This window comes from Zonotrichia leucophrys, chromosome 2 (assembly GCF_028769735.1).
Source record: "Zonotrichia leucophrys gambelii isolate GWCS_2022_RI chromosome 2, RI_Zleu_2.0, whole genome shotgun sequence".
NCBI lineage: Eukaryota > Metazoa > Chordata > Aves > Passeriformes > Passerellidae > Zonotrichia > Zonotrichia leucophrys.
Window position 1 is genome coordinate 75,895,707 of NC_088171.1, and position 14,709 is coordinate 75,910,415.

General features: G+C 38.2%; 1 protein-coding gene and 1 pseudogene across 6 annotated transcripts in view; both read left to right on the top strand.

Moving 5' to 3' along the window:
* Nucleotides 1-8,367, top strand: part of LOC135442923 (uncharacterized) — a 31,883-nt pseudogene extending 23,516 nt beyond the window's left edge.
* CDH12 (cadherin 12) overlaps nt 1-14,709 on the top strand; it is a 619,586-nt gene that overhangs the window by 189,559 nt on the left and 415,318 nt on the right. The gene's annotated exons all lie outside the window — the stretch shown is intronic.

Genomic DNA, 14,709 nt, shown 5'->3' on the forward strand with positions numbered 1-14,709 from the left:
CTGACCTTCTTGCTGGTGAGGTGCTGTGAAGAGCAGAAGAGGGGTTGACTCTGTGCGAGCCCTGCTCAGCAATGACAAAATCATCCCTGTCTTGTCAACACTATTACATAGCCTGGTTCTAGGTACTGAGAAGAAAATTAGTCCTATCCCACAAAAAAAAACAAAAACGAGCACACAGGCAAACTCTCTGTTTCTTGATTTATGCTCTTGGTTCATCCCCTTTAATAGCCACAAATAAAGTTAGAGATATCATAGCAGAGTAAATTTAAATGAGGCAGACTTGATAGATCTTCACTGTAATATATTTCTGTGTTTAAAATATGCATCTTTCTACAAACACACACAAACACATATGTATGTATACTAAGGTTTTATTAAGGTAACTGGCCTTGTTAGAAGAATCAAAGAATCAAAGTCTGTTTTGACAGTGGAAGGTATTATATCCTCAAGTCAGACACAATACCTGTGGCAAGATACACAGTGACCTTGAGTGAGACTGTATTTCATGCTTCTGTTATCCCATTTTACATGTGATATAGCAATAACCTCTAGTAAGCATGGAATAATGTATTTTATTACATACTTTAAGTGCATTCATACCCACAACAAAGGGATATTCCATAATGTTTATTTAAGCTAAATAATTTTTTCCCCTTTGGGCAATTGAAAATGAGCTATTTTTAACAGATGTTGACATACCTGCTTTATATTTTCAGACCCTCTTATCTAAATTTTTCTATCTATATTTTCACACCCTCTATACTTGACTTCCATCTTACTGCAAAAATTGATTTTCTTTGTAAATAATTTCTTTTCTTTATAAGTTCTGATTTGGAGTTCATCAAAAGTCAGTTTTCCTTAGTATAGTCTCCAGTCTAATCAAGGCAATTGAGTTTTTCCTTTTAAACAATTTTTTGTTTTTAATGTTACTTCATCTTCTCCCTCCAAAAAAAGTTTATTTCTACTTTCCAAAAACTTTGTCACTTTTTTTAATCTTAACTAACATCTTATAAATAGATAACATCACAGAGAATAAGAGAATACTTTTATGCTCCCAGGGACAATTTAAAGGGAAACTCCTCCTTGAATACCTTCTTTTTACTGAAAACTAGGTGGGGTAAGCATAGCTGAAAATTTCACTACTGAGTGTAGTGAATTAAAGCAGGACAGCTTATGTGATAGATAAGAGGAAATCAATTAGCCCTTGTCTCTTCATTAACCTGGATGGTGGGAACACCTGGGATCAATGTGAGACGTCCTCATATAGTAATATGAGGAAGTGGCAGGCAGATGGTTTGGGTGGGATTGGATGAGATGAAAGTATTTATGGGTGCTCCTGGGATAGTCTTTGTGTTGCTGAATTGTTTTATGGTAAGTTGTGGTTGAAGCCAGTTCTCTGTAATTATTTCTAAAATCTTGTGTTGCAGAGCAATTGGGTGGGTAGGGGAATTTGAGTATACTTGGTTTCTGTGTGCTGAGGTTTTATTGAAGAGTTTCTTACTGGAGCAGTAACTTGGAACAACCAAAATAGTATTATTGAGCAGCATGATTGGAGTTGGTTTTGTTTGGTAAGCTTGTAGGGAGTATAAGAAGACTTCCTTGAGAATTTTGTTCTTCAAGCTTTTGATTGAAGTCGCTGAACAAAGAATATTTACAAAACCCTGCAGTTTGTTTGTAGGAGCTGGTTGTTGTGTTTTTGGCATGAATTCTATTTAGATGTTTTTCTACTACTCACAAGTTCTCTTCTCTTCTTTGATGTAATTCTTAGGGATTTAAAAATGGAGAGAAGGTTATAGGTGTGGGCCTTGGGTAATTACTACAATTTTCATGGATATGAGATTTCAAAGGCTTTCAAAGGCAGTTTCTTTTTTTTAATACTTGCACTATTGACTGCAGCTGCATGGACTTTACCTCTGTTCAACCTTATTTTTTTTCATAAAGGCTGAACACCACACAGAGCATCAGTCCTAAAGGATGTTACTGTTAAGGGCATTAATTGTTTGATGCTTTAGGAAACACTGTGTTAAAAAGCAACAAAAACAAAACAAACCCCAAACCAAAAGCAAACAGCCCCCAAACTTTTATTTCAATAAAATAATCATCAAAACCATGGGCTGTAAGGGTAGGGCTCAGATATCTGTACTTCTAAAGAGCTTGGATGAATTTCCTTTCATGAATGAGAATTCAACCAGATATTTTAGGTGTTTGATTAAATTTTATTGATCTCAAATGTAAGCATATGCTGAAGTAGCTTGATTACTAAAGCTTTATTAAAAAAAAAAAAACAACAAAGCCAAAACTGTCCAACATTGGCAGTATTAATAGGATGATATTTTGAAAAGCAAGCATGTATGTATCCATAGGTATAACTGTGAATAGCTTCTTGCATTCATGAAATATTCACTTAATTTCTTGGGCTTTTTTGGCTTAGTTCTGGGAAATGTTTTTATGTTAGCCTGTTTGATACTTTGGAAAAAAAATTTAGTCCCTTCTGAAAACTCAGGCTTCTGTTTTATGCCTGGTTTCAGACTTCTCTGTGCCTCACAAAGAGAAACTGGTGTTCTGAAACTTTGGCACGCTGAGTGAGAAATGCGTTAGGGATTGTTTCAAGTTATTTCATGTTTGTTTTTTCTCAAGTTTCTTTGTGCCTTCAGTACCTGCAGCAACATACCAAACCCAGTAATATTTTGAGATTTTTTTGCTCTTCTTTTTATTAACTAATATTAAAAATTGTGATATAAATGAAATATAGATATGCTGTATTATAAATGTTAGTATTTAATTGCAACTGATGAGCAAAAATGTGGCCATGTTGCTATTTTCTCCTTTTTTATTGCCTCTTTTATTGCTCAAATTGCTGAGTTCATAAATACACATATCATGTGCAACTCTTGTTAACTAATTTGTTACTTTACTTGTTAATTCATGTTGTAAGTTATGGACAGAACACAGTCCAGTTTCTATTCGTAGTAATTTTACCAACCAATATCAATCTGGAATGTTACTAGAAGAGAACATGCTCTCTCACAAGTGTGTTAAATACAATTAATTAATGACAGCCTAGTCCTGAAGTGTAAGGAGCTCTTGCTGTATGAGGAAGAAGGGTACTTTCGATAGGAGACTGCCTTCTAGAAGGGATGAAGGGCCCAAGTACAGACTGGAGCCAGCTCCCAGGAAAGTCTGCTGTCTCCCAGGGGCTCGGATAAGGAACATCAATGGAAAACTCTCTAGTAAGGTCCTCTGATTACTATCTGTTATTGGCTGTTCAAGCTGGCAGCATCGAAATAACAAAGTTCAAGGGCAATCAAAAGAGACTTCGGGGCCCTGGGAGAATTGGTAGAGGTATAAGGAGCATGGATTGTGATTTTCAAGTTTTTTCAGTACCAGCAGATAATAGGAATAGGCAGGTCCACTGCATCAATCTGTGGCTACAAGGTTGGTGTCAGCAAAAAAGTTTTGTTTCCTGACAACAGGATTTTCTATTCAACACCTGGTCTACTGACACGTGACCAGATATGCCCTTCTCATAAGGTGAAAAGAGTTCTAGCACAGGCGTAGCAGAGCTCATTGACAGAGCTTTAAAGTAGCTTGGAATGGGGGAATGGGACAAACCTGGGTTGCCAGTGATAAGCAATGGGATGGTGTGCCAAAACTTGAAGAGATGAGTACTGATTCAGTACTCAGTATGTTTGAGGAGTAGCTGGCTACAAACAAGGTGCCACACCTGAAATGTTTGTATACTAATGCACACAGCAAGTGGAAGGTTGAGGCTTTGGCCAGTCCAAGATTTGACATCATTGGTAGAAGTGAAACCTGTGGGGATGAGTCCAGTGGCTGGAGTGCCCTTTTGGATGGTTACAGGCTCTTTTAGGAGAGATAAGGCAGAGGAAGTGGAGGGGTGGCATTGTGTGCAACAGAGTGTTAGAATAAAGGGAGCTCACAGCTGGCAATGGCACAGTTGAGAGCCTCTAGGTAAGAATCAAGAGGCAAACAAATAATGTGGGAGTCTACTATAGAATTCCTGGCCAGAACAGTGACACTGATGAATTATCCTATGAGGAACTAAGGAATACTTCCAAGGTGATTGCCTTTGCCTTTATGGGGAACTTCAACTTGCCAGAAATCAACTGGGAGCATCACAGAGCTGGTGCAGCCCAAGCCAGAATATTCTTAAAAGACCTGAATGACAACTTCATGCTGAGGAGGAGGAGGACCTAAGGGAGCTGACTCAGAAAGATACCCTCCTTGATCTGCTGCTAGTCAACAGAGGAGCTCCTGAGAGCAAGGTGGCGGTTTAACTGCAAAAAGGATCTAAAATGATTGCTTTCTTTGCTTCCAACCAACTGTTTAGGCAGATATTGTCAAATATGACTGTTTTTTTTCCCCATTGTTGTCTTTTTTTCTTCATCCTATGCCTTCTCTGTCGTTTTTTTGTCTTTTAGAAGTAGCATTTTCTGGCTAATGCTGGGTAATTAGAAGTATAGCAGTATAAGAATTTCTTTGCTTGTGTCAAATAATTTTTTTATATTCTTATGCTACATCTTAGTTTTGTTACTGAATGTTTGCTATCCTTGGAGTGTCTGATCCAATTATACAGTCAGCTGAGCTTTGATACAGACAGCTAAATTAGCATGTGATAAGAACCATGCTTTAGAATTGTTCATAAACAGATAAGTGTTTTGTTAAAGCTCTGCTGGATGTCATCCTTGTTGATTAATACCTGTAAAAGAATAATTATAAAGGAGTAATTAGGAAGGATAAGAGACATAATTTCATTAGATATCCTAAATTTTCATCTTATTAACAAACATCCCTGCTATTTTTATGTCAAAGAAAAAAGTCCAAAGAATAAGTACAGGTTTTATTGTGTTTTTTTGAACCTAGAAATATTGCTTTCAACAGGAGCCAGTCATACTTAAAAAAATATTTTGTGAATGCAGATGTAGTGAGTAGTTAATAATTTATCTGGTCACCTAGCTGTCTAACCTACATTTTAGACAACATTTATCAATCTTCATTTTCCATGGGCTTTGTGGCATTTCCTGCTGATTGACTTTCATGTTCAAGACCTGACTTTCACAGAGGGAGAGCCATTAAGAGCTTCTCCTGAGCATCTTGTAGTGCAATTCCAATGCATGCTCCAACATTAATCTGCTGCACTTACAGCTTCCTGTAATGTTGAAGTTTTAAGAATACATTATTTCTTGTCAGAGTAAAAATACACAGTGCTTGGCCAATTTCTAAAGAACTCAGGAGTTTAAAGTTTTTGTTCTCTGTCTCAGCTTTTTTTTTGTAACTACACAGCCTTAGAAGGTAGTATCAGTTTTTATAGCTGTGTTTAAGACTTTCAAATGAATTTTGGTTGGTTTTTTTTTTTTTTTTTTAGTTAATATATTCCAGACAGATGCAAAATGTGGGAGAGCAATTACTTATTTTTCTGTGTCACCTGTAATCAAATTATTTGGGATGGTTTTGATGCATATCATGCTGTGATAGATTTGTAACACTTCCGAAATATTAGATTTTTAGATCATGCTGATGCTTATACATTTTCACTGTCCTAGCATCCAGTTAGATCAGCTGCATCCTTAATTACTGTTGTACTCTGTGATGTTGCATAATCAGAATATGATGGTGCTACAACTACAGGCCTTTCATTATTGTTGCTGGTGAATGACTGCATTCAGTTTTGCGTATTCCACTCTAGGGAGTACAGCAGACATCCTTCTTACAGATTCTAAAGCCCTGTTAAAAACACTTGAATTTTCCTTCCATTCAATTTGGGCTTTAACTGGTTGCATATATAAGTTCAATAAGTAGCATATATAAGCACTGCATCAAACAAATTGTATAGAGCTTCTGATCCATTAACATGAATATGAGCAATTTTGAAGAGTGTCTAGAATGCATTGAAGGTGCCAAAGTAATATTTTTTTTTTTTTTAATATGCTTATTTACCGTGATCAGGATGAGAGGGGGCTAAGTACAGGAATGTGACATGTAAGAAAACAGTTCTCTCTGGTTTTATTTAATCAGCATTTTGGGTGAAGCTGCCAAACTTGTAGAAACCTTTGAGGCTCATTGAGCAATGACTGTGTCATATAAACAAGAGGTATTCTCCACACTTCTGTCAAACTGGGATGTGCAGCCTACGAGAAGGCTCTGACCTATCCATCTTGCTTCTGTTCAATTAGTGCTGTGATATTATGCGTTTGTTTTGGGTGGGGGAATTAGACTTCATTCTCCTTATGAAGACTTAGGGTTTTTTTTGTCTCCCCCAAATTATTAAAAATTTAAAAAGTGAAGCAACTTCATATTTTGAAGGTAGACAGGAAAGAGTTAAATACCACTCTTCAGGTTGTGGGGGATCTTAAGGGATTGTTCCTGGGTGCCTTCAGCTGCTGCTGGAGGCTTTCAGACCTGTTCTTTTCAGCTCCTCTGTCTGGTTACCTCATGCAGAGCTTTGTAAACTTCTGATATGTGCTTCTGTCTTTACTCATCTCCCCACTTTTACTTGTGTAGTAAATATTTCTTGGGTTTTTATGCTCTCAGAGGACATGAAGGCACATAACCCCAGTCACTTAGTGCTGTACAGAAACAGAGTAGAGTAACAGGCCTTTAGAAATGCAGGATTAACTACTCTGTTTAAAAAATTCAAATTTCAATATTAAGAAAACAACAGCTTGCTGATGGTAAGAGTGTATTATGGTCTGATACTGCAGAAGATTTGAATCATTAAAGTGAAATCAGTTCACTGGTTTATAAATGTTACTAAATTATACATATAAATTATAATATTTCCCAGAAAAATCAGTGTGGGTTTTAAAGAAAAAGAAAAATCTAGTTGCATATACTGAAGTGAACCTTTTTTTAATATGAAATTTAGAAAAGAATGGGAAATATGAGAGCTGACTACTCTTGTAGTAGATGGTTTCAGCTCATCTGATTTTTCTTGTGGTATATGTCATTTCAGTTCATCTTTCCTTAGTCTTTTCATACATCTTGTTTCTAGATTGGAGCTTCCATTTGGAAGTTATTTGATAAGCTATAGGAAGTTGTAGGTTGTTTAGAGTTGTACTGCTTATGTATGAAGCATGATTGGTACAGTTCAAGTGTATTTACACAGTGTTCTGTTTAAAAATTAGGTTTTCAGAAATTAAATATTCTTATTTGTTAAAAAAAATACTACTGTAACCCTTTACAGGGATCTCTCTTTTAATGGTTTTTGAAGCTACAGAACATTTTGTTTCCAGGAATCTGTATGGCAAAATAATTTTCTATGAACACACATTAGCAAATTTGAGCTAAGTGTTTGGTTGAAAATGTCAGATTTTGTCTAACTGGAGTTTAAATCTACTTCTCTCCCTCCAGTGAACAAAAGAGATAAGAAACTGATGTTTGCCATTAAAGCTCATCATTTGATCCCCTAGCTACTGATAGCAACAGCGAGGATAGCCAGTTTTTTTGTATGACCTCAATATCAGAAGTAACTAAATCTTTTGCTTGAGGAAGAAACAAATTGGCTAATGGCTTATAAAATGATGAATGATGCTGAATTAATAATTTTATACTCATTTTTTATGTCTCATGATGCAAGAATGAATGACAAAAAGAATAATAAAGCAGGAGGTAGAGAACAAACAGAAATATGTATTTATCATACAAAATCCAATTGAACTTAGGGAATCTTCTTGCCAGCAGTCAGCATGGTAAAGCAAAGTGTAACTTCCCAGAAAGATTAGACAAACTCATGAGTTCTTCAAGAGGTGTTAAACACCAAGGTGAAGACTCTAACTACTTTAAAGAGTCCAGGAAATGTAGATTAACATATCTCAGAACAGTGTGTTCCCAAGTTTGTCTTCTCAAGCACACAGCATCCTTTGGCACAGCTGGGAGGTCGTTCTTCCCCTGTACTCAGCACTGGTGAGGCCTCACCTGGAGTATTGCGTCCAGCTCTGGGCCCCTCACTTTAGGAGGGACGTTGAGATGCTTGAGTGTGTCCAAAGGAGAGCAACGAGGCTGGTGAGAGGCTTGGAACACAAGCCGTATGAGGAACGACTGAGGGAGCTGGGGTTGTTCAGCCTGGAGAAAAGGAGACTCAGGGGTGACCTTATCACTCTCTTCAACTCCCTGAAGGGTGGCTGTGGTGAGCTGGGGGTCGGTCTCTTTCTCCAGGCAACAACAGACAGAACAAGAGGACACAGTCTCAAGCTGCGCCAAGGGAGATACAGGCTAGAATTAAGGAGGAAGTATTTTACAGAAAGAGTGGTCAAATACTGGAATCATCTACCCAGGCAGGTGGTGGAGTCACCATCCCTCGATGTGTTTAAAAAAAGACTGGATGTGGCACTTGGTGCCATGATCTAGTTGAGGTGTTAGAACATGAGTTGGACTCGATGATCTTAAAGGTCTTTTCCAACCTAGAAATTCTGTGATTCTGCTGGTTCCTTAGTGAGATTGGATGCATCCTACTCGGTCAAGTAAATCAAAATGCTTTCTGAGATTACAGAAAATGAAGAAACTTACTGCAGAAGATAAACGGGGGAGGGGGATGGGGAAATGGGGATAAGGGGATAAGGGAAGAGCAAGAGTCTTTCCAAGAAAAAAACCAAAAAACAACCACATGAATTCTGAATGAGGTGAGTAGGTAGGGCAACTGGGAAAAAAACAAAACAACAAAAAAAAACCCAGACCTAAAAACCTCCAGTACTGCTAGAGGCACCGAAGAGGCCAATATGCTTTGCCTAGAGGCAGAAATATACTCAGGGAATATATATAGAGAAAGAAAACATATAGAGGGAAAAGTAGATTTGTGGATAACCCTGACAAGCTTCTGGCAATTGCTAATGAAGAGCCAACTCTCTAATTTTTCTGTTTTGGTGTTGATTTTTTGTGTGTGTTCCTGGTGCTAACTGTTGACACAGATAGCACCAGGAACACACACAAAAAATCAATACCAAAACAGAAAAATTAGAGAGTTTATTCTTAATTCAGTTCTAAGTTTTATTCTTAATTCAGTTTATTCTTAATTCAGTTTATTCTTAATTCAGTTCTAAGTTTGTTTGGACATACAGTATTGCTTTCCTTCCAGTATGGGTTAGTTTAGCTTTCCTGGCAGATTGTTTATTCTGGATATATTTGTCTTCATTTCATCAAAATTCTGATGTGCCTTGTATATCAAGGCCTTCTTTGGAGCTAGATATGCCACCTCCTTAAGTTTTCCTTTTTGCTAATCCCTGTGTCTCTGTTAGGGGCTTGTGCTCTTCTGCCTTTTCAAGTTGCTTGAGCATCTATTGGCTTCATTCAGAGGCCTTTCACTTCAATAAATTAAAAAGTCAAGGGGAAAAGGAAGATAGCTGTGAGTCTTGTAAAACTAGAAACTTGAAGTAACTGAAAGAGGAATAAGCAGGCCTTCCCCAGCAGTACTCTTTGATCCCAAAGGTATCCAGACAGATGAAGCCTCAGTGACCTAAGAGCAGCAAGAGATTTCACCTTGCTCAAGATCCTTGTGACTGTCTTGGCCAGAGCAGGAAAGAGGTTTGAGGAAGAGCTCCTGTATCTTGCTGAGGTCTTCATGAGTGACAATTTATGAATTGTGAAGTGCATCCTGCTGAGCTCTGAAAGGAGAGCAGCGTGCCAGCGAGTGCTGTGCAAAATGTGTGTGTCCAAGAGCACTGCCAAGGTGCCTGCACCCAGTTCTTGAGAAGCAGTAGGTACCAGAACCAAGCCTGAGCCTCAGGGCTCCTCTGCTCTGCCACACAGTTTGCAAGGTGTCATCTGTGTTTGGTGGGAGACACAGGGAATGCTGACTTGTTAAATGTGTTTGTGGCTCCCCCCAATGCTGTCTGTAAGAATATGCTGCCCAGCATTACCTGAAGTTTCGACTTGTTGGCTGATGATTTCTCCAAATTTTATTAGTTTTGTGATTTAGCACTTTGAAGATGTTACCCTTCCTGCTTCCTCACTACCCCCAGAAACTAATTACTCTGCTGCTTTCCTACTTTCCTTGATGGATGTAAAGGGGAGAAACTACTCTGATGCCCAGACTGTTTGGTTGACAGTAGCAACATCTCAAGGTTATTTGAGCCTTTTTTCTCCTTTGTTTTCTCGCATCCATCTCTCTATAAGTTCTGGAAAAATACTTTCCTTCCTGCTTCATAGCAGTATCTGTGAAAAGGAGAAATATCAAGATGGAGCCTGCTAAACTTGGATTTCTCTAAATGCCTAGTTTCTATATGTTCTATGGAGGGGTCATCTTAAATTTCATTTATGATTTTGAAGATATCAGACCATTGTTCTGACATTTTTTTGTTATAATTGCCTGTACCAAATGTACTCAAGCATTCCACTTGCATTCCTAATATCTGACAACCAAACTCATTAACTGGTCTGTGGAGAAGTCCAAGATTCATGTTAACAAAAAGGGAAAGAAAAATCACTGAGAAATTCAAGAATGGTTCTGGAGGTTTCTTATCCTCTGTTCCCTGGGAACACAAGTTGTAATACTCATGTTACATTTCATGTACTATCATCTCGCTTGTTTTGTAACAGAAGCAGTGTGGTGGCACTGGGGAAATGTCATCCATTTGCTAGCTATTTCCGTTTCCAATTCATTGACTGCATAGACCCATGAGATTTTTCTGTTTAAAAATAGCTGTGGTTGTTTTGAGGAATAACTTTTAAACTTTATTTCCGATTGCTTAATTAGTTTCTAAATCAAGATATTTGCCCCTTAGAAAACTACCTAGCACACAGCTGGTGACATGAAGCTAAATAATTTATATCCTTATGTGTAATTACAAAGAAATTAATATTCCTTTAGGAAAGATCTAATTATATTATTTTTGAAAACTGAAGTTAATTAAGCCCATTTTCATTTACTCTCTTTCCTTCCCCCTGCCCCCCCCCCCCCCCCCCAATTTTATGTGTGTTTGCTAAAAAGTACCTCTACTGGGTTAAAGGAGTGAGATTTCTTTCTACTCTTCCCTTTTCCCCTTTACTGGAGCCATGCTGGCTTGAGTCTATCAAATCATATTTATCCAACTGTTCTGCCATCCTATCTTTAATAAGATTCTCTATCAGTTTACTCAGTAATAGGACAAATCTCACCAGGCTGTAAATTTTAGATTATTTTTTAGCAGCATTATTTAAAATTAGGTACTGCATTATTATTTTCTTCATTATTCATCAGCAATTTAAGTGCTTCTCTAAGGATGTTATGCAGATTTCTGTTTCAGCACTTTTTAAAATATTTTTTTGTTTGATGCTGCAATTTGTTCTCAACCTTTTCTCAAGTACCACCCAATTTTTAATCCTTGTCTTCTGTAGATAAAACTTGTTTGTCTGATGTCAAGTCACTGGTTTTAAACTAGTGATTTGAAGAATAACATCTGCATCCATAAGGGATACTTCAGAAAGGAGTCTTTATTGACCAACATTTACATTTCCAGTGGAAGGCTTAGCATTTTATTGTGGAAACATTGTGAACCCACACTTCAGTAAAGCCCTTTACAATAACTGGTTTGAGTAATTTCTCTCTTCTTCTGGTCTTTGCACTTTATAGCTAATTGTGCATTTAGAGTTTCCATTTCCATTTGGAAAAGAAAATGCAATGTGAATACAGTCAAAGATGAAATAGAAGGTAGTTAACTGCAAGGCCAAAATTTTCACACTTGTGCCCACATGGAGCAATGCAGATGATCTGATTTACTTAACTTTAGTCATATATAGCCTCATTTGTGTGCATAGTAGAAAAAAATGCTTTAAATTGACTCACAAGCACTTTCACACTAGCTCCTTTTTAAATTTTTTTTTAAAATATAATTTTTACAAATTAATCTTGAAGCAATATTTTTATTAGAAGAAAAAGTGGGGGCATGTGTTCTGATGGAGTTAGTGTTTCAGCTTGGTTTCAACTAAAGTTCTCACTGCTTTACCACAAATATGTTTTCATTGCTGCTTATGTTAAACTTAGCACACCTGTATCATGCACCATCTTTTGCTGGAAATTATTGCCTTTTAACTTAATGGATTTGCTTATGATACTTGATTTTGTATCAATCATATTCAGTTTAATTTGCACGTATAAAGCTAAACATATTAGCACCATGTTAATATGCAGTATCTGTTAATAACATGCAGTTTCCACGTTAATATCCATATTTGTAAGAAATGGGATTAGGTGCAAAGTCAAAAGTAGTAAGAGCAGAATTACTTGTTTTTTATCTGTATATGGACCAGAAGACTTTAATTTTAGGATTCCTTACTATATCCAAAATATGATGATCTTTATTCTGTCCTCTGATTCTGGAGGAAAGGAAATAAATATTTTGGGCTGTCATGAGGAGTTCTGAATATTCTGCTGTGACAGGTAGATAACTGCATGGGCACCAGATGCCTGCCCAGATGCTCTCTCACTCCCTCGCTGGGAGAGATGCTGCCATGGAAGACTGTGGGTTTAAGCAGAGGGTGGAATCCCTTATGCGTTACTATCAGGCAGAACGGATTTGACTGTGGGAGAAGCTGTATCACCATTTTAAATAGATCTGAATTGTAAGGAACAAAGAGTTTAGAGCAACACCTTTCTTCCCCAGCCCTTTCCTGGACTTAGCTTCACTCCAAGTTGATGCATCCTCAGGTGGCCCTGGTGCAGAGTGTGGGGGATTGGATTGTGGTCAGCCCAGAACAGCTCCTCTGCATCTCCTTTCTCCTCATACTTCTCCCTGCTCCATCTGGGTACCTTCCACTGCCTGGAGCTCTTCTTCCCTCTCTCCCCTCGGGATTTGTTGGTACTGTTCCCAGTCTCATTTGTTCTGGGTAAACTGAGTCATGTCTTAATATGTGGGGTTTTTTGGTAGGGAGGATAACATTTCCTGCTTTCAGACATTGGTTTATATGATTTAGGGGCACTTTTACTGTAGTGAAGGAAGAAGCACTTGAATTTCTGCTTTCTGACACCACCTGTGTCGAGAACTGCATGCAAATCAAGAGGACTTGGGTTTCTAGACCTAAATTCTGCCCTTTGGGTGTTTCTTTTAATCTTTGTTTGTTTTGGTCAGGTTGTTGTTTTGGGCTTTTTATGAACTGTTGGTCTGTTTTTAAACAACTCACATTGCAATTATGCTGCTTTAAATTCAAGGTCTCTTCAATGAAAATGGTGTTTTTACTCTGTAGGTGATAAAACCTCTTTTCTTTCTTAAAAAAAAAAACCACTTTAGGACTAAAGAGCTTGTATCAAATTGCAATTAGAAAAGTAAAAACCTAGATGTAGCTTAATGAGTAAATGAAGAGTTGGATAATGGTTGTCCCTTGTAAGAGATTTTAATGTGGAAAATACTCTTTAATCATCTGATGATTATAGAAGAAGAGTGGTAATCTGTGCCACTTTGATGCCCTGGCAAGGTAATTTACTGTATTTTACTTTCTTACTGTGAAACTGAATAGCCTCATTCTGTGCCCACACAGCAATCTGAAACATCTGGAGTCTGCTGTATTCAGGAGTCTTTTTTATTTTCAAGTGTTCATCCCAAATTGAGTGAATGGAGAGCGGGTGCTTTCTGCTGCTGATGCACAGAAACATACAGGGGCCGTGGATGTAGTTAGGTATAGGATTATTGCGAGGTACATTTTGTAAGCACTTTGCTTTTCAGAGAATCTTTATGCTTATTTTTGAAAGCTGTTCTTTTCTAGGAAGTGAGCCAAATGCTTTGACTGGCTGTCTCAAAAAAAGCAGCAGACCTCACCAAATGCTTTTCTGGTTGCCACAGTGAACGAACATGTCTTTAAAGCTAAAGTCTCTGAAGTGTTGTGGCACTTTCTTCACATAGTGAAATACATAAGGGGTTAAGCTTTTAGATTCTCCCTTCTGTATCTAAGTGACAAACTAAAGACAGGTGGAGAATCAATCTGTGTGTGATCATCCTCCTGTTTGTTATAGAGGGAAAGGAAAGGAAAAGAGGCTTCTCACCTTTGCTCCACGAGAGTATCTTCTTAATATCTAGTATAAGCCTACTCTCGGCTTAAAATATTATCCCTTTTCCTCTGCTGTTGTGAAACGTCCCTCTCCAGCTTTTTTGTAGGCCCTTTGAGTTACTGAAAGGCCACAGTTAAGTCACCCTGAACCTCTTCTCCAGACTGAACCTCAGTTTTCTCAGCCTTCCTTCATAGGAGAGGTCTACAACCATCTTGACATCCCTCCACTAGCCCAGCTCCGACAGTCCCGTGTCCTTCCAGTGCTGGGTCCCCAGAGCTGATGCAGCCCTGCAGGTGGGGTCTCAGCAGAGCGGAGGGGCAGAATCCCCTCCCTGGCCCTGCTGCCCACACTGCTTTGGATAAAGCCCAGGACACTTTTGGCTTTCTGGGCTGGGAGTTCATATTGCCAGGGCATGTCCAGCCTCTCGTTCACTAGCACCCCAAGGCCTTCTCATCAGGGCTGTTCTTGGTCTGTTCATCCCCCTGTGTTGATAGTAGATTGTCTCAACCCAGGTACACAACCTTGCACTTGGCTCTGTTAAATTTAATGATGTTCCCATGATCTCACTTCTCAAATTTGTCCAGGTCCCTCTGGATGGTGTCCCATCTGCCAGGTGTGTCAACTGCACCACTCAGCTTGGTGTTGGGTGCAAAATTGCTGAGGGTGCACTCCATCATGGTTATGATGAAAATGAGTTAAATATAAATATATGTATATATTTCTCACATTGTTAGGTA